General features: G+C 43.8%; 1 protein-coding gene across 1 annotated transcript in view; it reads left to right on the top strand.

Annotated features, from left to right (window-relative positions):
- MAP2 (microtubule associated protein 2) overlaps positions 1 to 25,265 on the top strand; it is a 247,110-nt gene that overhangs the window by 92,553 nt on the left and 129,292 nt on the right. The window contains exon 2 of the mRNA XM_075029191.1: positions 9,836 to 9,901. The gene's annotated coding sequence lies outside the window, so the exon portion shown is untranslated. The remainder of the gene's footprint in view (positions 1 to 9,835; positions 9,902 to 25,265) is intronic.

Raw genomic sequence — 25,265 nt, 5'->3', positions numbered from 1 at the left:
GAGGGTATCTGTAACAGGCAGCGCACACACTGCCAGCCCTCCTTGCCTTTGTCTGAAGCGCTTCAAGAGTGTGTGTGAAATACAAGTTCTAATCCAAATGACTGAAGTCAAGGAAGGGCTTCTGGTGGTTTTAAGCTAAGCCTTGTCTTACAGGTCTAAGTGGCTATTAATTACGGTTGGTTTTACTGGAAATCTGCAGTCTATGAAGGACAGCTATTGGACAGGCTCATCTCCATGCAAAGGACCTGGATGCCCATGCGAAGAGGGAATAAGCTGTTGCATCATGCTGGCACAGTGTCACATCTGTGCCCATGTGGGTCAAGCTGACTAGTCAGCAGCATTCTCATAAGGCGGCTTTTGTTGTCTCTCCTTTGTAGTGAGGACAGAGCTGCTTCCCCTCTGCGTGGCTCAGCTGCTGGTAGCTCTTCCATGGGTTTCTGCCTGACTGCCTTTGTTACATAAAGCGCTGCTAAGTGAGAAGCTGTTCAAACCAATTCTGCTACATGTTACTACATGTTACTGCAATTTCTATTGCCTGTCTGGTTGGTTTTGCTGTCCAGGAAAAGCAGTGAGTTATTAGGGCTAACCAATTTTTTTTTTAATTTCTTGGAAGGGAAGTGTGGACATGGAAGAAAATAACTAGCTGGCAGCTTTTAGGAAGGCAGTACTCAGCTGCTAGGGAAAATATCTCTGAAAAAAGATTGGTCTTTAAATTAACTTATGAAAATGAAGGAGAAAATACCTTTTCTCTGAAAGGGATCACAGACACAGACCCATTTCAGGAAAACCTCTATTTTCAGTACTGCATTTCACTACGTGCCAATGTCCCACTGACTGAAAAAGAACTTAAATGTTTGCTTACACATTGTCCTAAATATAAATGGGATTTAAATTGAAATACTGCCCAAAGCCTATGATTAGACAAAACAGATAAATTTGTGTATTTTACATTGCAATTATTGCTTTATATATGTTTAAGGCCATGCCAGCTCAGAGTTTATATTTTAATTGTATGCCCTGCAAAATCTGATTCAACAAATGATTCATTAATTTAAAATATTTTATTTATAAATTTAATGCAGAACAATAACTAAAGGTTCTGTTATGAGGTGTGACGTGACAGTTAATTGAAAAACATTAGGTTACATGATTAAGTGAAGTACAAACTGACATTTGAATAAATTCTGTCACAGTAGCTGTGATATTTTACTGTAAGCAAGTTTTTGTCTTGTTTCATCACCTCACTGGTAGGCCTGAAGAGAGGAAAGATGAAAAGTAGTGGTAGGGTTTGAATCTGCAGTATTTTCTTAGTCATAAACCATGTGATAGGATGGAGAAACACTCAGTGTGTCTCTAAGATGCACATGGTATGACAGGCTTTCATGTGGACACCCACCGGGACAAGGGCTATGTGTACTCAAGGGTACCAGAACACCTGTGGCTAAGTTGAGGTTAAGGCTGGGGTTGAACTAGATGGTACCAACCGTTACATGCTCTCCGGAGTGTGTGTCTCAGTCTAGGCAGAGGCATAACAGGAAAGTTGATCATGGTTTTCATCATTAATGGGTGGATTTGGATCCTACAGCTTTAGGAGCCTGGTTTAAGCATCTCTCTGAAGCAGGAATTTATGTGAGTGTGTTGGGCGATCACTTTCCTTTCCTCTGCAAGCAGAAAGCGAAGGGCAGAATTGCCCCTAAAGACAGGATGAAGCTGTGGAGGAAGGACCAATGCAGGCAAGCAGAATAAGTAACACAATGCTCAACAGATGTCATGCAGCACATGCTGTTCAGGCCTTTGACTTTTCTGTGTCCTTTATCTATTGGGGGGATGCAAGTGTTGTTAGGGGGAGGTGTCAGAAAGAGGGAGGTAAAGGAAGGATGCATGAAGAGAGAGGGCAGTGATGGAAGCAAAGGGGGAAGAGTGGGAAACAAATGGAACAGGACGAGTGAGAACAAAGCAGCATTTGGAAAAGAGCTGGAAGGAGGCCTTGGGGCAAAGAGCCAGGTAGTGGCAAGGGGTATTTTGAGAACTGGAATTACAAAAACTGTTGATTACCTTGTAACAGTCAAGGCAACACCACAAGCATTGTTTTAAACTCTGTCAGTCTATCATTGCCTTTTTCTGACACCCTTAAGTTTTAATTTTCATTCAGAAAAAACTAAGTTTCCGAGAGGCTGACAAAACCTTATTCTCCCATTTATCTTGGGGGCGGTTGTGAATCCCGAGTCCCTCACAGGACTTGGTGCTTGTGGTGGCCGTGGGAGTTGCCTCTATCTCTTGATGGTGTGTGAGGGAGGATTTGTAGGAAAAATGGTACCCTTAGGTACACCAGTGGATTAATTATAATTTGTGTTTTGACTGCAGTGTGTACCAGCACTGCTCTGATAAGAGCAAATACTATTCCCTGAAAACTTGCTTTCCTTTATGACCTTAGTTTGTTGTGGCTGTAACACTACAGCTACTACTTTATGTGGTAATGCAAAACTATGCAGTTTAGCTCCCTGCAGGAAGTGGAATTAAAGACGAAATAAAAATGGAAAAGAAGAATAAACCCACCTCTTTCACCTACATGTTTAAAACAGTAATGAATCTATTGTAGACACTCCAGTAGCTCAGGACTGTCAGAGAGGAGCTTTGTGTTAGCTCGTATAATCTTTGAGCCTCCAAATAATGCAGTGTTGATTGCACAGGTCTATCTTGCAGTCTCTGAAGACATTGTGCTCATGGATGTGTGCAGTTCAGAAATCTGTGGAAAGTCATGGTACTCTCAAGTGGCATTGGTTTCTGCAGGAGTGTTGGTGCTATCAATTGTTTCTGATATTGCAGGCTCAAGGAACCAACTGAAAATTGACAATGTCTTTCAGGGGCAGTGGGGAAATCACTGGGACCAATGTGCTGGTGACAAGGCATTTGCAAGCTGTGCTGATGGGGGCACATCAGATGAGTTTAGTGATGTTTCAGTGGTTCTGTGAGATGGAGGTTTGCTTCTGCCATGTCAAAATTTGGGGTGTGACTACTCACTCATCTCTTTACTTTTTGCTTTTCCTCTCTGGGTAGATTTTGAGCTTGGGGTGTTTTGCCTAGCTGTCACTGAAGCAGCGGGCTGAATGAGCCGTGAGACTGCACTGTTCCCCTCCATGTGTAGTATTCAGGGCAGAGGTGATGGTTTATTATGGGGTTATTATATAAAAGCTTGTGTTGCAGCTGTTACTAGTAACTATAACACATATACAGACAAAGTTTGGGGGCTAACAAACTCTTTCATGAATTTTGCTTTTACTCTTTTGTTCTCACTGGTCTCTAAGCTGGAAACCAAGAATTTCCTAAGAAAACCCAAGAATACATTTATCTGGTAGCTTCAAAACGTTCTGAGCAGAATTTGTTGTTCTGAAAAGCAGGCCTGAGAGGATTTGAATATTCTACATCCTCCAGCTTGATTTCAGTGACATGCTGGCACAGAGTGAAATGGAAATAAGAGATCCCTTTCTAGGTATTCCTCATATCTATTATTTAGTTGAGGAGAGTCAACTTGGATTCACAAAAGAGAGATCGTGCCTGAAAATATCTGTCTGACAGGTTTAAAACAAGTAAGCTGAGATAGGGGAAAGAGGACATAATTTGCCTGGGTTTTGAAGGCTCGTTTCTATAAGCATGCTGCACAGAAGCCCATATTGGGTGCAAGAGAGCTGGCCATGATACTTGGCGTGAAGGGATGCATTTGCATGGATGCTGGGGAAGGGCAGTGACACCAGCACAGGCCTGTTTTATTGGTAGCCTAGGAGGAAGGACAGGTAAGTTCTGTAAAGATGTTGAAATCTGCTATGGATACAAAGCTGGGGGCACTGCTGGTGTAAAGGAAATGGCATGACTGAAAATGCTCTGGAGGGTCTGGCTGCATGAGGTGGGTAGATCAGCTCTTGCATACTCATTCTTTGGGGGGGAGACTAAAAACAAAAGCAGGGCCTCCCTGCATCTTGAAAATTCCTAACCTGCCTTGAAATCCTTTGCACCTTGTTATCCATGGAAGCTGCTAACTCAGCCTGCAGCTTTTCCTACCTCTTCCCCACCCTTCGTCCTCTCCGTTATCAGTAACCATAGAGATACAGACGGTGACTCCAGCCTCAGCCTTCCTCACGGTGTAGCCCTAGTGAAAGAGCTAGGGTGCTATACTGCATGTGTTTTTCCAGAATTAATTAATGCCCTTCTATTCTGTTTTTCCCCCTTCAAGGAGGGAGAAAAAGAAAAGCAAGGTTGTCCCTCAAATGGCTGGTAGAATAGGGTAGCCTGATGTTTATTACCACTGCCGGAGAACAGGCAATATTTACAGTCTGGTGAAGCATCCATCTCCTCTCAGCCTCTCCAGCAGGCAGCCATCCCCAGCACTGTTATAAGTGGTAAGACAATAGCGAATAAAAAGAAAATTCCCTGTTCCAGGGCTATTTTTACCAGAGTGGTGCAGTTTCTGTTCAGTAGACTTACTCTTCTTAATCTAATCACTGATGATATTGGATGCTATTTTAGGCATTGCATAAAACGTTCACCCAGTCTTTGCTAAAAGAGAAGCAACTGACCCCCAAGTCCTTTGTTAAAGGCTGGTTGCAAGATTTCAGCAGTGGTTTGGGTGGAAAGATCTTAGGCTGAGGTTCTAGGAGGGTCTTCTGGCTTGGCTTGGCAACAGAGTTTGTGTGTGACCTTGGGCAAGTCCAAGCCCCGTAATTGTTCTTTTTTCATTATCCTGAAAATGAGGAGAATGATGCCACTACCCTCTTGTGCTGGTTTTGGCTGGGATAGAGTTAAGTTTCTTCATGGTAGCTAGTGTGGGGCTACGTTTTGGATTTGTGCTGGGAACAGTGTTGATAATTCAGGGATGTTTTTGTTATTGCTGAGAAGTGCTTACACAGAGCCAAGGCCTCTTCTGCTTCTCACACCACCCCAACGGCGAGGAGGCTGGGGGTGCGCAAGAAGTTGGGAGGGGACTGTGATGGGTTGACCCTGGCTAGACGCCAGGTGCCCACCAAAGCCGTTCTATCACTCCCCCATCCTCAGCTGGACAGGGGAGAGAAAAATATAACAAAAACTTGCGGGTCGAGATAAGGACAGGAGAGATCATTCACTAATTACTGTCACGGGCAAAACAGACTCAGCTTAGGGAAAATTAGCTCAATTTATTACAAATCAGCCACAGTAAGGTAATGAGAAGTAAAACGAAATCTCAGAACACCTTCCCACCACCCCTCCCTTCTTCCCGGGCACAACTTCACTCCCGGATTTCTCCACCAAGCCCCCCCAGCGGCACAAGGGGGACAGGGATGGGGTTTACGGTCATCACACGTTATTTTCTGCCGCTTCACCTCCTCAGGGCGAGGGGTCATCACACTCTTCCCCCGCTCCAGCGTGGGGTCCCACCCACGGGAGACAGTCCTCCACGAACGTCTCCAACGTGGGCCATTCCCACGGGCTGCAGTTCTTCACGAACTGCTCCAGCATGGGTCCTTTCCACGGTGTGCAGTCCTTCAGGAGCACACTGCTCCAGCACGGGTCCCCCACGGGGTCACAAGTCCTGCCAGAAAACCTGCTCCGTGGGCTCCTCTCTCCACAGATCTGCAGGTCCTGCCAGGAACCTGCTCCAGCGCAGGGTTCCCACGGGGTCACAGCCTCCTTCGGGAACCCACCTGCTCTGGCGTGGGGTCCTCCATGGGCTGCAGGTGGAGATCTGCTCCACTGTGGACCTCCCTGGGCTGCAGGGGGACAGCCTGCCTCACCATGGTCTTCACCACGGGCTGCAGGGGAATCTTCGCTCCAGCGCCTGGAGCATCTCGTCCCCCTCCTTCTTCACTGACCTTGGTGTCCGCAGGGTTGTTTCTCTTACATGTTCTCACTCCTCTCTCCGGCGGCTGTTTCTCACTCTCCCAACTTTTTTTTCCTTCTTAAAAATGTTATCACAGAGGCGTTACCACTATCGCTGATTGGCTCGGCCTTGGCTGGCGGCGGGTCCATCTTAGAGCCGGCTGGTATGGGCTCGCTCTCTCTCGAACACAGGGGAAGCTTCCAGCAGCTTCTTACAGAAGCCACCCCTGTACCCCCCCCCCGCTACCAAAACCTTGCCACATAAAACCAATACAGGGACACGGCTGGGACAGCTGACCCCAACTCACCTAAGGGATATCCCAGACCATATGACGTCATGCTCAGCCTATAAAGCTGGTGGAAGAAGAAGGAAGGGGGGGACGTTCGGAGTGATGGCGTTTGTCTTCCCAAGTAACCGTTACGCGTGATGGAGCCCTGCTTTCCTGCGGATGGCTGAACACCTGCCTGCTGATGGGAAGTGGTGAATGAATTCCTTGTTTTGCTTTACTTGCATGTGCAGCCTTTGCTTTACCGGTTAAACTGTCTATCTCAGCCCACGAGTTTTCTCACTCTTACCCTTCTGATTGTCTCCCCCATCCCACCGGGGGGGGAGTGAGCGAGCAGCTGTGTGGTGCTTAGTTGTCAACTGGGGTTAAACTATGACACCGCTTTTATGTTTTGGCTCTTCTAAGTAATCTGTTGTAATAGAAGCTGTCTCCTGTTTTCCCCAGCACCCTGCACAGAAGGACCCAGTATGCAACTGGATTTTCTAAGCTCTCCTACAGTACAGTAATGAAACTGAGTGCACTGTCTTGCATGAATGTCAGAATTAAAGAGAAAAACCCACCTGAACATGCAAGATCTTTCAGAGTTTAGGCCAAGTTTCAGTCACAGTCTCACCACCTCCTTTACTGAGACTGTAAACATCTTTATTCCTCTTTGAGAGGTACGGTGCTGAAAATGCATGCTGTGTAGCCCAAGTTTATAATTTAAACATTTCCAGGACTTTGACCTGTCAACTTACTAGTGTTTCTATTTTCTTTTTGCTCACAAGTGTTCCTGTTTCACTGTGTTGGGGTTCGTTAATTTTATGTGATGAGTTTGCTTTGTGGCTGATCCTGCTTTCCTGGCTGAGCCAGGAAAACATGAGGTTGAATCTCAGACAGGGCTGAGTGTTCTCTGTGTTCCAGCATCTACCTGGATTAGGCCCTTCATCCCTCTGTTCTCCTGTGCCATTTGTCTGGCCAGAAATGCTTTTATAGGAATATGAAAAGACATTTCACAGGGCAGCCAGAACAAACTTTATGAAGATTGTCTCCGATTTGCAGTATCTTATGATGAAACTATTTGCCATAGGTAGTTCTGGCAGACCAGGTCCCTGGAAGTGCTTGCATGGGCAGAGTGAAGGTGATTTGGATGGCTGGTTGAAGATTCAGCCATGGGCTCCAATGTGTAGGAGGTGGCCTGGCAATATGTATCAGTACCATGTGAACCACATGAGGTCCGTCAGGAACATCTGAGAGAAATTACAGGACAGTTTTCAGGATTTTTTGCTACCCCTCCACCATCCCAACTCCATGGTGGTGTTTCTGGCACCTCCCAGAGCTGGTTGCTTTGGGGGAAGAGTGGCTGGTAGAGGGGAGCTGTAGAAGTGAGGGAGTGATGGTAGCAATGCTGTGAACAAGCACCAACTATTAAATGGTGGAGCTGAGGAAGATGAGGGCAGGATTAGAGTTTCCTTGGTTTCTGCAGAGGATGAGCTCTGCAGTGGGAGGTTTGGCAGCAGCAGGCACCCCTTCTGATGAGTCATGGGAGGCTTTCTCAGACGAAAGGTCTTAAGAATTGTGCTAGTGCTGCTCTTGGTCATTTTTTTCTGTTCCTTCTGAAGGCCTTTTTGCCACCATGTGGTACCTGCTCCACCATCATCCTTGTCCCATAGAGGCTGTCTTTGGGGGCTACCTTCCTCCATTTCCTTGTCTTCCTCACTGCTGCGGTGATTTAGAGAGTGAGGGAAAACTGTCAGGTCAGGACAGATGGTTTTAAGGCACTAGGATCTGTTTATAGCAGTGAGGGTGGAACTTCTGGTTGATGCAGAGTTTGATGGATGTGTGAAAAGTCATCTTGTCATGGTTGTGGGGGAAGGCAGAAGGGAATTGAATCCCTTTGCAGCCCTCTACCCCTAAAGTTTTGGGAGAGAAGCCCTGGAAATCCATGGGAGACTTTTTACTTCCTCCTGCAAGCCCCTTGTTCCTCTAAAAGGTAAATGGGGTTTGTTGGGCCTCTCCCAAACATTGTGGTAGGGAGATGTTTCCTTCTGTTGACATTCTTCCCTCTCAAGGGCTCTGCTATCACGGGGACTGAGAAACACCAGCTTGCTGTTGGGAAGTAGACCTACTTGGCTTGTGTGTCCTGATTGCAGAGAAATTTAAGCTTGTCTTCAGCCCTTAAGAGTGTGGTTAGGGTCATTGGTTTCTCTTGACTGCTCCTTTGCTGCTTATGCAGTTTCATTACGAACTTAAAATGCTCAAAAACGAACCAGTTCATCTTTCAACTTTTTCTCACTCTCTCTTGTTTTAAGAATTCCTTTATGTTCCTCTACCCCTTCTCTGCTGCCCCTCCCCAGTTGTGCTGTGTGTCCTCCCAAAACACGGGTGATTTCCCAGTTCACGAGTCCCTTGTCCTACTCAGATTAACCTTATTCTGTAGAAAGCCTTGGAATAGGGAGGTGAGATCAAGGCAGACGTGATGGCTGAATAGTGGCAGTAAAACTGGACCCCTCATAGCGACTCATTTGCAAGCTGAACTGTGCAGTGAGCCCTGTTTCTCTGTTGTATTAGTTCTGAAGGGTCCCTCCTCGTCCCTACAGTCCTGCAGCACTTCTGTGTTTTCCCTGGTTTTGCTTCCCACTGGTGAATAAGCAAATGCAAGGCTCAAATAACAGCATAGACAAGCTGGTTCCAACACGTGAACAGAAGCACTAGATAGAAAAATAAAGGGGGAAAGCAAATCGCCCTCCTAATCCGTAATGCAGAAAATGCTAAATCCCTCAAGACCTCCTTTTCAGTGTGTACTGTCCGTAAAACCTGTTTAGGATTTGGATCGGCATCACAGTGGAAACCAGGTGCGCTGCTGCCTGTGTGCAGTGCGTGCCTGTGTGTGTTTGGCAGCAGCACAAAAGAAAGCAGTTGATGATATTCATAGGATTAAAGGCCTGATTCCTGGGGACACACTTGGTTGGATGCAATTAAAATGCTTGTCAGGCATTTGATACCAGCAACCCCTTGACAAACTGCTTCAGCAGCCGTGAGGTGCAGCATCCTATTGTAAGTGGATGATGGCGGAGCTGGCTGGTTTGTCATCATTCTCGAAATTTCTGTGGCCAGTGAACTCCCTCTTCCTCTCCCACTCACCCTCTTTTCCTTTTCACCACTGCGGGGACTACTTCTAATTTGCAGTTTTCCTTTTCCTGACATACACATGGTAGATACAAGCTGGTGGCTTGCAGACTGCGTCTGTCTGGAGATAGGCAGCGAGCCGATGGATAACAGCACTCCAGGAGAATGATTATGCAGCAGTTATTTAAGGATAGGCTTTTGTGGTATGGCAGCATATAGCTGGTAATGATTTTCTTTTAAAAATGTCATCTTTGTTTGCTTGTTGAGGATTTGAAAGAGTTATACCTTCATGCTGTAGTTTTTTGGATTTAGTCTGCTGTAGATTAAATTCTGTAGCAGTGCATGCTGGATGAATTAAAATGTATAGGTAATAAACTTCTGTGGTTTTGTTTATAAATATAATTGATGCATACATAAGGCATATTATATGCACACACACTTTCATACACACATACTTGTATGGGTATGTTTATGCATCTATGTCTTTTTATAATAGAAAACAAACTTTTCTCATAGCTGAAAACTGCTTTTCAGCAAAAATTAAGTATTTTCAGTCCGTTCCCCCCCCCCCCCCCTTTATTTTATATTAACAGATTCTCCAGTATATAGTGTTGGACGTGACGCACTGATTGGAATCTGCTTGTCCACAGATCGAAAAGGTAGGACACCTCTGAATGTGATTTTGAGAATGTGGGAATGAATGTGATACAGGGTGTGGGCTTGGTTCTGTCGTTTGTTGGTTTTGTTTGTTTGGTGTTTTTTTTTAAATTTAAACAATAGCTGTTATTCTTCATTTTGTCAAACTATGTTTTATTGCAGCTTTGCATAGATTTTCAAATTGTTTTGGCAAGCACAGTAAAGTTATTTTTGATGTGTACGCATATGCTCTAGCTGTTTAATCAGTCCGTTCAGCTGCAGCCTCCAAAGGGTGAGATACAAACCGGAGTGCTTGTCTATTGTCTTGGGTTAGTACAGCAGGGGAGCAAAACTGCCTCCAGTCATATTGGATGTGGGGTCATCTTAATATTGATTTTAGCACCAGCAAGAACAGAGTTAAACTCACTGGCTTGCTGGGAGCAGGTACAATCTATCACAGCACACAGCAGAAAGCATAGTGGTGGTTTCATACTGTATCGCTTTCATGGAGGAGGGAAACTTCTTTTAACCCATTCACTGCTGCCAAAAACCGCATGTGTATCAGCTCGGGCTTTTATGCACGGTATTTCAGTAGGCTGGCAGGGTGGGGCAGTCTGTCTGATGGCTTTTTGACATATCACTGGCAATTCAGAAATTATTTCTACATATCAAAATGAAGTAAATAGACCGGGGTTTTTTGACAGTGTCATTGCTAGTTCCCAAGAAAAGTAGTTTATTATCCTCTTCCCCCTAATACCTTTTGACTTTGGTTGCTTTAACCCCTTGATGCTGTGAGGGGAACAGTGAGATAAAACCCTGCAGAATAAAAAACATTAAGTGACTTTCTTTGTATTGAACTTCCAGATGTGTCAAGTGGTTAAGGAATACAGACCTCATTGAAATGCTGTGGGGACTGTGCCCTTAAAAAAAAAAAATATCTGGGCAGGATTGAAAATCTGTTCCCTCCACCTTGATGGAGAGAGGGAAAGGTCTATCCATCTTGCATTAACTTCTCAGGTGCCGGTTCTCACCCAGTACCTTCCAAACCAGACTTTGTCATGTGTTTTTCTTCCTAGGTGATCATACTTCTTAGCTCTGCATTTAGACCTGGAAGGAATATGTGTGTTTGTAGGGCAGGAATCAAAATCTGCATGTGTCTTTAGTCTGAAGTTTCAGGGTGCCTTTTGAAAACCACAATAGAAAAGGTGAGAAATTCTTCAGCAAAGGCAGTTATATTTCTAGCCTGGGTGAACCAGGAGTAATGATAACTCTGTGAGAAACCCTGGTCTCCTGAAATGGCCAGCCTGGGTCCCCAGACAGGCAGGAACCCCAAGCCAGAACATCAGCACTGGCAAGGATGTGGGCCACTGCCAGCAGCAATGCATTCCTCTGAAATGTGATGAATAATCAATTTCATTGCAATAAATTGCTATGGCTGGTTGATAGATACTGTTTCCTGGGGGAAAGCATTTGTGAATTTTTCAGGATATTATCTCTCCTGGTTTCTTTTGCATACAATTCTATTCCTTGTTTTCTTCTTCTACACATCTTTCTGTTCTCTTGGCCCTTGTATTTTTTCTGTCTTTGTCAGAAGACTTCTTACCTAATGGGTTTTCCTGGCTAAACTAAATTCTTCAAAGAAATGCTTTACTTGTTAGTTTTTCTTAGTTGCTTTTAATACTATTTCCTCGTGGTATCAATTATCACTAGACTTATTGAAATAGAAAAGCCTGAATTAAACAGTGTATAAAATGCTCTAATTCTTGAAAAATGCATTCAGTGATCTGTTTTTAGCTTATGAGCAAGTTCCTTCTCTTCCCTCTACTTTTAATTTCACTTCCATTATCCAAGGGCAACAAGCCAAACTGCAGTCTCATTCTGATTTCATTAATGTTTTGCAAACTGTCTCAAGGACTAATGCTGTTTGTTGGACTTGATGTCAGAATCCAAGGTTTTGCTGCAGCATTGGAGAAGGGGAAAGGAAGGATCTCAACAAATAGAAGTGATGGCATTGTTAGCAGACGAGTATAGCTGCCTAGTTTTTACAGTATCAGTGGATAATGGGTCAAATTTGTTGACAATGTGGTCCCCTCAGATGAATGGTTTTCATCTCTTATGGAAATGCCTCTTATCTCCTGTGCACAGCATCTTATCAGTCCTCTATGGTCTCCTAAAAACAAAGAAAAGGTGTCAGCTATTTGTTAATAAGTCAGAGTTGGTGAGGAGACTCTGGGGTTTTTTGTTTTTTAAATAAACAATACATATACATTTCTTACACCTCTGATTTATCAGTCATTTTAACCTCTTCCTTTGATCTGGGTTTTTAAGATTCATGTTACAAATTGTTCCTTCTGGCTGCAAAGAAGAAAATTAGATGTTATGCTGGCAAAAATGGAAATTATTTCAAACAATGTAATTTTCTTGAAGTAGAGGTAAGGGACACACTTTAAGAAGAGAATTAATTCTAGATGGAAAGGACTTAAAAATCCTGTGGTCACAGAGGTAGCATAAGATCGCTTGGACTATCAAAAGAAAAACATTTTGTTAGCTAATAGAAAAAGGCAACAGAAGCCAGAGTGTGCAGTGGCAATGAGGTGTGTTGGATTACAGTTTGTGGACTCCAGGGCATGCACCCAGAATGACGTGATGTTTGGCACTCGCCTTCATTTAAACAAATGGCATGGTAACCAAATGTGCCAAAGGCATTTAGAAGCCATGCGTAGTGTCAGTTCATCCCCAGGGCTCCCTTGCGGTGAGCAGCATCAAGAGCGAGCTTGGGCCCCTGTGTCTGCCTCCATCCTGAGATTGTCATCTATTTTTTTTAACCCCGCTTGTTAGATGGCCCTCTCTTAGCATATGTGATGGAGGTAAGGAGGAGGTTTGCTTTACAGCTGTTCTAGGCTGGGTCTCAACATCCTTGGTTTGTTTACTAGGGTTAGGGTTAGATCACCAGTGCTAATGTTGTCTTATCCTATGATTACATGAAACAAGTATTTTTTTGAGTATTGGGATTAATGGTGCTGACTTTCCTGTTGATTTATGTCTTCTGCTTGATGGAGAATTCTCAGTGAAGATTTTTCTGCTGTTTTACTAATTAGAAAGACTGTCTCCTAGGCAAATTTTTCAGTGGCAAATAAGGGTCCTATGTTATGGCTTTCCTTTCACTTGGGACATTGAGGGGGGTCACTTGCAGGGTCTCTTTTTTCTACCTGGATGTCTGTTTTCATGTGACTTGTAGGAGGACAGTTATCTCTGCTTCTGCACCAAAGCAGGCTGAAATTGGTCAGTGGACTCAAAAATTATTAGCTGAGGAGAACATAAACCACATAAAACTGGTTTTCTGTGGGTAAGACTGGAGCTAAGCACTCATCATGGTCCTGACGAAAGTTTTTTTCCTCTGGGTTTACATCCGTTGTGCCCCTCCTCCCCTACCACATTTTCCATTACCTTTGCGCCAGAGTACCCCAGTTTCTCTGTGGCCCTGTGCTGTCAGCTGGGCAGGACACAGCGTGTGCTAGAACTGCTCCGGGGTGCTGGCTGGCCATTGTGTGCATGTACTGTCTGCCTGGAAGATCAGACGCAGCAAGTGGTGAGTTATGTCAGTGCTTTCTTCATTTGAGGGGAGGGAGGACTCATTTCAGCATTGTTTTCCATTTCTAGGAAGAAAATGCATTTATGTCCTTCACTCTCTGTCAAGCTGTGTTTAAATATTAAGAGTTAGGGACAGTTAGACAGCTAGCGCAAGTTTGGTTTAGTAACTTTAGGGACGACCCTGTGTAACCTGTCAAGAAAATAAATATCAAAGCACAGAAATCCAGTGGAGGGTGAACTGAAGCTCAGCTGACAGGGCCTCAACTGGAGGAAGAAGTCATTAGGTGCAGGCCTGCAGTTGCTGTGAAGGCCTGTAGGCTGCCAGGTTAATTTCTGGAAACTTGTGTCCTCCTCCTCTTCCTTATTTTCTTTGTCTGCAAACCAAACAAATGCCAATGTATTCCTCAGTAGGAGTATTCATCAACTGCATAAAATGATTGACATCCTTGGTTAGAGGAAGCTGCGTATGTGCAAAATTTGACTGTGAGACTTGGTATGGTGGCTTTTGTCCTGGCTGCAGTAACAAAGGTGGTTGTGGTATTACTGTAGTAGCAGTACCAATAAAAGGTTAAAATACATTTAGTATTTAGACTTGATTTCTCCCACTTTCACCCATCAACTTAACTCTTTCTTTCCGTGAAGCTCTTTGGTGTATAGAATTACATTGTGATCATACAGGTCTGCAATTACTTTTAACATGATAATGAATAAATGGCAATCAATTCACCTCTCCCATTTTATACAAAAGGTGGCTATTTCCTGATGGACACTTATGCTGCCATACCAAAGCTGGGAAAGGCAGAAGAGACTGTGTGGCCAGTAGCATGCTTGGAAAAAACCTCTATAGCAGCAATGCTGCTGACTCATGCTTTGCAAACCTGGAACATTCCCTGAAAGGCTGGAGATGCAGATTAACTTCCTTTCCCTGTCCTGGTCAGGGGACAATTCATTGTATTATTTGCCACCAAGTGAAGCCTCTAGATAGTTATGCATTGCTGCATTTTCACTGACGTTTTATGGAGTGCATTAGTATGGAGCTTGCGAGAAATCATGGGTGATTTATTTTAATACATTAGGTGTCAGTCAGTGCTAAATCACAGAAGCTAATTACATTTGTTTTCTGAGTCATCCTGATTCTTGAAGTAAGGTGATTTTTTCAGTATGTGTGGTTAGTAAATTGGGTTCATCTTTTCTTTTTCTTACTTTGTGTGTATATTTGCTCTTAAAAATGCAAATTTATGCCTTAATTGGCTAAAAGAAAATTAGTCACATTTAAGAAAGTGCTTTTCTTTAGCCTTTTCATCATCAAGGGGAAGAGGTTCCTGACTGCTAGAGACAGGAATAGAGACCAGTGGGGGAGAGATCAGAAGGCTGTTCATTTAAATGTCAGTATAAAACTCCCCATATTGTCCAGTTGCCTGGGTCTCTGTAGTTCCTAAGTCGCTTCCATCCACATGCCCAAAGAGACCTGAGCACTGTACTGCTCAGCGTTGTAGCATTTAATACTGAAAAACTTCATTTTATGGTGGAATCCGTAGCCCTGAGTTTGGTTGGGGAGAGAAAGGTGTGTGTGATGGCTCTGGGGATTTGTGTGCAGCACATGCTCAAACACCCATTTCAGGTGTTTGAGTTACAGATGTGGAAACAAATACACAACACATCTCTGTGAAAAGTTCTTTAACAAATCCCTGCCGACTCCGTGTACAGGGAAGCACAGTCCACTGCATAGGTAGGATAGCAGAGAGAAAATTGTGCTAAACGGGCCTCTCATTTTTGCTCTGGGGAAAGCACCTAACTGGCTCTGTAGCAAGGAGCACCTACTCGGTATAACCTTATGCTGCCAGGTGGTGGTGTTGGTCAGCGTGCTGTCAGGCCCCACATGTACTTCTGGCAGCAATAGCAGCTACTGGCTGCTGCTTTCTTGCAACTGTATTTTACATCCTCTGTGAGAACTGTATTTAACATCCTCTGTGAGCGTCGGGAAGAGTGGTAGGGTTTATTGGCATTTTTGTGCAGATAATATCCAAGATAAGATGTCAATAGAGTTGATTTGGAATTTCACAGGGTTAGAAGCTTCTCTTGCCAGCGTGGATTTTCCAAATTCCCCTGCTATTTTTTTAAATATTTGAGACGAAGATATTGTGGAAAAAGGGCAGCAGGAGTGGAAAACACAGGGCTGTAAGGATCCAGAGACTGATGAGGTTCTGCCTTTGGACACTCTGGCCCTGGAAGCCAGGCTGCCCTGTCTGGGATTCAGCACTGCTGTACCTTTCTTCCCTTGTATCCAGCCCTGAGCACACAGGAGAGCAAAAGTCACTGATAGCTCCAGCTTGCTTTCGTTTCTCTCTGAAAGCAAAGGTATAAAAACCCAGTCTGCAGTCACAGTCCACCTGAAGTGGTCTCTGATGGGGGTCAGAGAATGGACAAACCCAGTAATGTTTAATAATTTAGGACAGAACTGCCTACTTTAGGATTCCCATAGTTGCAGCAGTTTAACTGAAGCCTCTTTAAGGGTGGATTTACTTGCATCAATCCAAAACCCTTCTCAGCACTTCTTAGTGTGATTGTGGTGGCCTGGCTAATGAATTGGTGTTAGGGTCCTCCATATTGACTTAATGCAGTATAAACCAAGTTTATGATGATTCAAGATGGCTGATACCTGTATTGATAACTTGATGTTAAATCAGGGCTTAGTTACTGCTTCAGTTTAAGTGTATGCCAGCAAGTCTGTGTTGCCAGGCCTCATCCTGGTGCTACAGCAGGGTGTAATCCTGGCCAGCCATGGAGGTGCTCAGCTGCTCTCAGGATCAGCTGTCCAGTGAGGACGGATCCCCAGCCCGATGACATGCCGCTCTGGTGACTTCCCCATGCTCCTGGCAAAGTCAAGTATTGATCTCATGTCTTTCTAAAGTTTATAGGAAATTTGAAACACAAACGCTTCATTTTTAAGTGAAACAAAGTGCAGCTGAATGTGCTGTGCTGTGAGCTCCTCACTCATAACACATGCTCTGCTAGAGCCAGCGTATGCTCTGAATCTCTAAAGGACAAGACAACAGTTGAGTAATCTTTTCCTGGGTTTAGCAACATGATGATAAAACTAAAGGAATATTAGATGCCAAAGAATGAGTCAAGATTGCACTGATAATATTTTTTTTCATAGTCATGATAAGATAGAAGTTAAAGCAACAAATTGGGATGCTTGGTAATGTGCTGAATGCCCTCAGAGAAGATAGAAGTCTGAGATACAAAACTCTGTGATTCCCCCATCACCCCATAGTCCTATACATATACCAAAGGGGCTTCCATCTCTTTCCAAAACCCACTGGGGTCCGCAGAGGTTTGTGCTTTCAGCACCTGGTGCTGTGGGCTCACTGTAGTCAGATCTGCTATTGATGACCCCCTGAGCAGGAGCTTGCTTTCTCCTTGGATAGGATGTGCAGTGCCTAGGAAGATTTAATCCCTTTCCTTGGAAAGTTGCCACAAAATACTGCTGCAGTACAACTAAGCATATTAATAATCATTAAAATAAGAATTGGTGCTATCACTTGTAGTGGTGGTGTTATGTAATGAATGATAACAACAGCAGTATTTGTAACAGCAGCCCTGACACATGGACAGAATTGCTTACTGCAGCAATCTTTCCTGTAAAATACACAAAATGCCTTTGAGTATTTAAATGAATGTGCTTATTCTTAGGTTTGTTGTATTTGTTGTCCATTAGTAAAAATATCTTTCAGTGAACACTTATGGAAGTAATCATGAAATGGTAAATTCAAGACTGGTGTATACAACTACTAAAACTAGTTTTACAATTGTATAACTAGCCAGCATGTGTAAAGACTTTAAATACAGTTGTGTGCATTACTCACAAGCAGGAAACTTGAGCACTTTAGTCATTAATTATAGAACAGAAGGGCTGGAAACCATGCTCCATGGTACAAGTAATGCATCCATGTGGCTTGCAAACAGTATACAAACCAAGAATAGCTCCCTGAAAGAACTCACTAAAGAATATTTGAGTTAAAATATAAAAAAAAAGAGAAGTTCTCCGTGGCTGTATCACAGACAGAAGGAGACAGAGCGTCATTCTGAACTGTTGCACATCTTACTGGTCCCCACTCAGTCTCCTGTGTGCCCTCAGCGTTGTGTTTGCCAAGGGAGAGTGTAAGAGCAAGGTTGTCAGAGATTTTGATACTCATAGACCTTTTAGTATAATGTGGCTGTATGGTCCTGAGTACAGTGGGACTGGCTAGGGGAGGATTCTTGAGAGTTTTTGAGCAAGCATATTGTTATTATGGTGGAATCCTGTTATTTTCAGTGTTCTTGTCCTGTAACTGTTTCACCCTCAGAGTGATATTTATGGATCCACCAATGCTTAGGACCCTGCCTTTTTTTGTGTGCTGTCATTCCTCATTCAGGTACTTGTGCAGGAAATGCAACGTGTTTAATTTTAATTAGCATATTGAATGCAGGGAACAACAGTAGAAGGGTGCATTAAGTGTAACAACTCCTGTGCTTGTTTGTGCTTGGCAGCCAGGCAGCCCAGGTGGAGATCAAGATCCTCCAGGCAGAAGGCTCTGTGCAGCTGTATTGCTGCAGTTTGGCTGTGCAAGTTGTATACATGGATGCCTTTGGGTAGGAGGGTCTGCATGTGGCCAAGAGGTGCCTCCCAAGTCTGCTGTTCTCTCTGCTGGTGTCATTGTTCTTCACTGTGTGTGAAGGCCACCATTACTGCTGCCAGCTGTGTCACTCTAGGGCTGGAGGCAGAAATGAGGCAATTGCGCCTTTTGCTAGAGATTGTGCACCACTCCTGAGGAAGATCTGAGCCTGGGGAGCTCTTGTCCTGATGCCAGTTTGAGAGCTGTAGCAACAAGACTTATCTGTCTTGTCCTTTTTTTCTTTCTTTCTTTATTTTTTCCTCTGCCAGTTGTAAGGTGATCTGTGGGGAGAAAATCCCTCAACCTTCTGCTGATTATGTTCAAAACAGGGCTATTGCAATATCCTTTATAGGCAACTTGGCAGATGATTGTGGTTCTGTTTCAGAGACATCTTGAGCATTGGAGCCTCTTCAATTACCTTTTGGATTGCGATTTGACACCATCACAACTGTGCTACAAAATATTTCTTCGCTGTGCAACCCAAAACTTCTTTTTTTGTTCTTTACCTGTTAAAGGTTAATCTGTGCCCAGTGGGGCACACATTCAGCCATGGTATCAGCTTTGCAAAATATTTGTGATTTTCCCCCTAAAATAACCTGTAATTAAAAATGGAGAAAAGCAATGAGACATAAGGAAGGAGATACAGTTGAATCATTGCATCTGTGTCCACATGTTCACTTTCATTTTATTAGTGTTTGCATTTACATTTTCCAGAGCTCTCTTTATTATGAAGAGCCCTTGTAATAACCTTGTCTTGACCCATAAAATGCCTTTCTGCAGTATCCAAATGGGCAGGAGAAATACCAAAACAAACCCTTCTTCCTAATATCAGTGAAGGAGTGCTGGAGTTAGAAGTATTTTTATGAGGTCTGTTGGAATAACGTTACTGTGGACAAACTAATTCCTGGAGCAAATCAGCCTTCTGTAACCAAATATGAATTTGGCCTATGTATATATGTGTGTATAATCATGCATAATACAGAAAAGTAACTTTAAATCCATAACATTAGGGAGAAAAGGAGTGTACCTTCTTTCATATGCCAGAATTTCACTCAGTTTATAAAAACGCAGTGTTTGGGCTTTTTTTTTTTAGCTTTTTACATCTGTCAAAGAGACATTTGTTTCTATCTCATCAGGGAAAAAGGTTTTTTAGGTGTTCTGAAATACTGTTATTGAAGTAAAATTGGTAAAATAATTTAAAAAATACTCTTACTGTGCCTAATCCAGCTTCTATGGAATTTTCAAGCCTTAGGCTAGGTTTGTAATGTGAAGGGTAGTCCCAGATGTGAACATCTCCTTTCCACCTGTAGTTCTGTTTGTACGGTTTAGTAAAAGTAATGAGGGGCCCAAACTGCTCATATGCATTTTGCCAAAAAAATATTATCACCTTTGGATTCAATTCATTTTACAGTGCTTACACGCTTCCTTGCAGTTATGGTCCCTTTCTTCTTAATACAAGGGAAAGAAATAGTTGTATAATGAACTATGTCATGGGAAAGTAAGTCATATGTTATGACAGAGCTTAAAAAGGCTTTTGAGGATTTATAGCCGTGACATGTTTATGAGAACTGAACCAAGAGCATTTTAATTTCCCAGTAATGCCGCTTGCAGAGATCATCAGAAGATGGACATATATAAAGATGAAGTAGTGCAGGATGTCAGTCAGGTGGGAAGCAGGGGCACTCAGCCTCTAAAAGAAGCAGTAGCTGTGGGCCATGCCTGAAATGCTGACTGACCAGGCTGCAGCTGATGGACTGACTGGCTTGCAGCAGCAAGACTGTGGCAATCCATCTCTGTGCAGGTTTCCTGTAGGAGGGTTAAGCCTATGGATTTAAGTAATCCTTGCAATATTAAAAGCCTCTGTCTAGCAGTGTCTGTGGGGGAAGGGCCTGTCAGACCTCAAAGAAACTTGCTGGGATGGTCTGTCTCTCCAGACCCCTGATGCCTCCCCTCCAGCTTTTCCACTTGTCTCTGGCTGCTGGTTTCTCAGGCTCATCAGTACCTTTTGCTTTTGGTAAAATGTTCCCCATAGCAGAAATTGGCCTTGGACCCGAGGCCCCTGGCTGCTTAGTGGCATTAAGTCTTTCACTTATCCATGTCATTCAAAATTCACTGCAGCCTGCCTGCTCTGGCCACCCTGGCTGACACTGGTGGTTTTCTGTTCCTTTTTCCCTGTACCTGTCTTTGATTCTCTCTGTCTGTCCAGAAAGTCTGCCTGGGGATGGCCTGCACCTCTGAAGTGAAACGGGCATCACTTGTGCACCCCTCTGCCATCCATGGCAGCTTGTCTCTGCCGAGGCTCAGAAATCTGGTGAAATGCTGGGCTTGCCAGGCTGGCCACCACATTTCTGATGCAGTGCTCCTCTGTCTTTCCCAGAGCTGTGCCACTTTGTCCCGGGGTCCGGAGCACATGTTTGCAAGGCACAGAGGCATAGCTTATCACTACTGGGCAGGAGCATCTGTCCTGGCCTCTGCTTATTTTGCGCTTGATGCAGAGAATGGGCAAATTTGTAAATGAAAGCATGGAAGGAAAAACCATGACCTCTACACCTGTTTCAGGTTAGAGGGCTCCACACGATGAGAGTTGGTCTTTGAATCAGCACATGTCTAGAGCTGGGGTGGGTGTAGGAAGACTACTTATCTGTTTAAATAGGCTTGATGGCTATTGTGTGGCTGCCATCTGTCCTCTTTCACACAGGATAACTTTGTTTTGTTATTATATTTAACCATATCTTACTAGGTCTCTAAACTGCTGGTCATTGTGCATTCATTATTGGATAAAGGAGGTGCCATTTTTCTTAACAGAAAGTAATCTTTCTACAATAGTGGTAAATGAGCCTTTCCCCCTCTTTTTTAGCATGAGTGCCTTTCTGCGCAAGAAATGTGATTGATAAGAGGGGCCTCGCTGCAGCATTTATCATTGTGATTAATCGCTGTGCTTTAATAGGGCTCTTTGCTTTAAACAGAAGACAGTAGCCATATAAACAACAGCTGGAGCATTAAGCATTGAAAGCCAAACTATGTTTTATGATTTAATATATTAGGAGGGAAATAAATGCAAGGTTTGGAGAAGAATAAGTGTTGGACATGGAAGATGCATCAGGGTACTCTGCAAAAATTTTGCTAGCAAGAGTTGAGAGGTTTGAAGGAGTTTTAAAGTGGGCTAACAGTCATAAAAATGTAATGGCAAATGTGTAACATATTGTAGACACTGTCGTGCCAGTTCATATCCAAGTCAGACTGCTTACCTGCTGTCAGGAGATGGTACTGATTCATAAGCCGGTGGCTGGTTCTGCCGTCTGCATGGCAGTGCTGAGCAGACTGAAGGTCTTTGCATCTCTGGACCAAGGCCAAAGCCAGTTACATGCAACAGCTGCAGAAGGTCTGCAGCACTGCCTGAGAGTGGCAATAGGAGTAGGTCTGCAGTTTGTGTTTTATTGATCTGTTCTATCCAGGTGTTCTCAACATCAGCAATGAAGACTTTTTAAAGGGCTGCAAACATTGAAGTGCCCAAGTGAAATTCTTCCCTTTGACAAACTGTCCAATTAATGAGAATTTTAGTAAGTGTGAGAAAGCAGGAATATTCTGGAAGATTTCTGAAGGTGTTTGTCACCCCCAGACAGAGGTTAAGCCCGTGTGAGTTCAGGGTCACCCTGTTGCTGTTGGAGGCATCCTCCTACTGTTGTGCTCCTGAGAGCTGCAGGGTAGCCCCATGGTTTTTCAGAGACTAGAGACTATTGAATTGTTCTTGGGTGCTTAACACAGCCTGTCGCTTGTCAGTGCATATCTGTGAATTAGAAATTGAACAGTGTCTGAGCTCACTCCATAGCAAAATCCTGTACAGCTTTCTGTGCTGACAGGCTTATGGGAAGGGGTGAGTCCTTCAGGATGTAAAATGTGGCAACACTCATGACCTTGCTTCTTTCACCGGAGGTAAAGGTTGGGAGGTGGTTGGTGCATGAGTGGGTTAATAATTGAATTTGCAAGTCTTTGCTGTTACGTATTGGTCTCTTTGCCAGTTTCTAGTCTTTGTCCCATAGATATCTGTTGAGCTTCTACAAAAGGTTTGAAGTGCCCCAATAAGCACTGCATAAATCCGTTCTTAATATATGCTAAAGGAGATGTTGTTATGGAGTGCTTTGACTGGGCTGTTGAGTCAGTGATGGTGGTTGGCATATCAGCAAGCTAAACAGTGTGATCAATAAAGTGTTTCCTTTTGGTGCTCCTGGTCACGGCTACAGTGTGTCAAGGGATCCCTTGCAGGAAGGTGGCTGCTGGAGGGGCAGCATCTATCTGCAAAACTTAAGCAGGAGGGAGTGTCTCGAAAAAAACAACCAAGCAAAAAGAGAGGAAAGAGGGAAAGAAGGTCCTTTTTTGTTTTGAATTCCTGTTGAGACTGGCCACTAGCGTGGCTTTGGTATTGTTCTGCTGCAGTGAGTAACAATTTATAGAAAATGAACCTTCGTCCCTCCTGCCCTAACCACCCTTAGCATCACTCGCATTTAGGATGGGAAGAGGAAGGACTGTGGGGCTGCTGCAGTCTCACTTAAGCAAAACTAAGGAGCAATGACAAAGCAGTCAGGCCATTCTAAAAGAAAATGTGAGTAATTGTAGATGGTTAGGCACACTTAATAAAACAGTTTGAGACTTGAGAAACTGATGTGGGGACACTGAGACACAACATGATTACATGTATGAAAAAATATTCTTAGTTACAAAGTATGCTTCACTGGCTGTGATTTTTAAGTTCAAAGCAATGGAACAATTGCTATCCTTGGAGGGTAAAAAAATGGATTAAAGAAAATAAACACCTTCAGGTAAAAGACTTTATTTTTTTTCCACCTTCCAGCACATTATACTGTATATGTAAAATGTACTGGTCAGGAAGACAGGTGTTCCCTGGGCTTGCAGTGCATTGATCACAGTACTGCTATGGAAGCCTGCTGCTACATCTCCTGGGTGCCTGCAGAAATGGGTGCTTGGAGTCTGTCCAGCAGCAATTGCATGTTTGCTGGCTATTGCTTGGATCATCTTGCCTTTAGGATTTTCCCCACTTTAGTGTTTCAGGTCTTTTTTTGTCTTTTGGGCTCCAGTCATGCAAATGGTGATCCTTGCAAGCCCCAGTGATTTCATCCTGCTTATCTGATATCAGTTGCAGTTTCTGGGAGGGGGAGAGGAGGAGGATGGAGAGGAAGGAGAAATCCACAAACTTTAAGTAGCTTATGTGATGGGGCAACTCTGCAGTGCTTAACGTAAAGAGTTCTCTAGATGTTGTTACACAAAATTGTTTGAATGAAGGCAGTTTTCTCCTAGATCTTTCACTGATTGCTCTGTAACTTGAGATGAGTAATTTAATTCCTGCCTTCACACCTGAGTACATTACTCAGCTTTCTTACCTAGAAAATGTGGAAAACCCCAAAACCTTCATGTATCTGGAGGCTATGAGGTAGATACCTAAAATATATGCATTTATATAGTCATCTAAAGCCTGTACATGCCCTATATTGGCTTGAAACTAGATTGACTAGGTCAGTCAGTTGCCAAGATTGGACCTAGATCTTGCAAAAGGATTGCAGTTCTCCCAGGGGATTCGCAGGTTGAAGTCCTTGCTGTAAGAACATGCAGTTGATGGGGTAAGTGCAAGAGCTAAGTGACAGTGCTTTGGGTTTTGGAGCAAGGAAAATACTGCAATCTGTAGCATGGGACAGCACTAGCCTAGAAAGTGCTTGTATAAGCAGAAATGGCAAATTCTTTTACTGTGATATTTAAAACACCAGAAATGAACATTTTAACTGCCTAAAATCACTGCATGTAAAACTTGGTTTTAGGGCGAAAGGTGTATTGCACAGCATATGTTATATGAAACTCCTGTGGGCACCTTGGGTCTTGAAACTGTAAGGAGAGCCACTTCCAGGGTGCATCCTATTTGATTGTGTCAAGGCAGAGCTATCAGAGGGCCTGTGTTTAGTTGTTTCCTGGCCTAATAAAGACCTGGTTGTTGATACTGAAGGCCAGAAAAAGAAAAATGGTCCTGGACTCAAGGCAATGAACTCCACGCTACTTTTTTCTGCACTCCCTCAGAGAGCTGAGATCTAACAACTGATCTTAGCACTTTAATACGCAGCTTCACCTTCCTGCTGACTGTCCTCTTTCTTGAATCATCTAACCTTGCCATGGCATGAAGTGAATTTGTGTGTGTGTGCAGTCAGTTCTTGTAGGCTTGTGTGCATGCAAAAAAGGTACCATTTGACACATACATGCATTAAGGGGCTGTGGATAATTAAACAAACGTGCATTTTCTTTGCTATATGGTCTAAGAAACTCTGAAGTTTCCTTCATTCTGGGACCACGTCCCTTTTCTTTTCAGTCGATCTGCCCCTTAGGTCAGTAGAGATTTTGATGTTATGTGAGACCTCTTGTTTGGTGCCCTATCACTCGGATATGATGGTCTGTGTGGTCTCAGCCTTGACATGCAAGTTCCCTTTTGGGATAAAACTCTCTCCCTGGGAAAGAGATAGGACTGGAGGTGATGTCCACAAGGGCAAATACTCAACTCCTATAAACAGCCTCTGTGCATGACTGCATCCGAGAGGTAAACAGATTTGCTTCCTCTGAGGACATATCCCGCATTGTCAGTGGGTGTCTTCAGCTGGTAGCTGTCATTGCACTGTGCACCACAGCTATGAAATCACCTGTGATGAATTTCTAAAATCATCTCTTAGGTTCTAGGTACTCCTGATGTAACAGAATGATCCTTTTGACTGCTCTTTTCTTAAGGTCAGGGGAACACAGGATTAGATTAAAACAGATTCTGCCTCTCCTCCCCTTGTGTATCTTGTGGGAAGTGTATGCTGGTATCAACAGAACTTGGTTCAAAGCCTACTGAAACCAAAGTAAAAACTTTTATCAGCTTCAGTGCATTTTGGGTTGGGCCCCTAAGGAGCTGCTTTAGGTAGTGAAGAGAGCGCACTAGGCTAATTTAGAAACTGGCATGAGAAAGGCTGCTCTTGCTAGTGGGGGCTTTTTTTGCTAAGGTTTATTGGTGAAGACAATGGTTCTTTGGGTTCCCTTCCACTGCTAAGGGAAGGAGAGGCAGCCTGTCTGCAGGGCATAAGGCAGCTCAGCCCGGAAGCTGGGG

The sequence above is a fragment of the Buteo buteo genome, chromosome 5 (genome assembly GCF_964188355.1).
Source record: "Buteo buteo chromosome 5, bButBut1.hap1.1, whole genome shotgun sequence".
NCBI classification, from domain to species: domain Eukaryota; kingdom Metazoa; phylum Chordata; class Aves; order Accipitriformes; family Accipitridae; genus Buteo; species Buteo buteo.
Note: the sequence above shows the minus strand (reverse complement) of the source record. Positions and strands in the feature narration are given on the sequence as shown.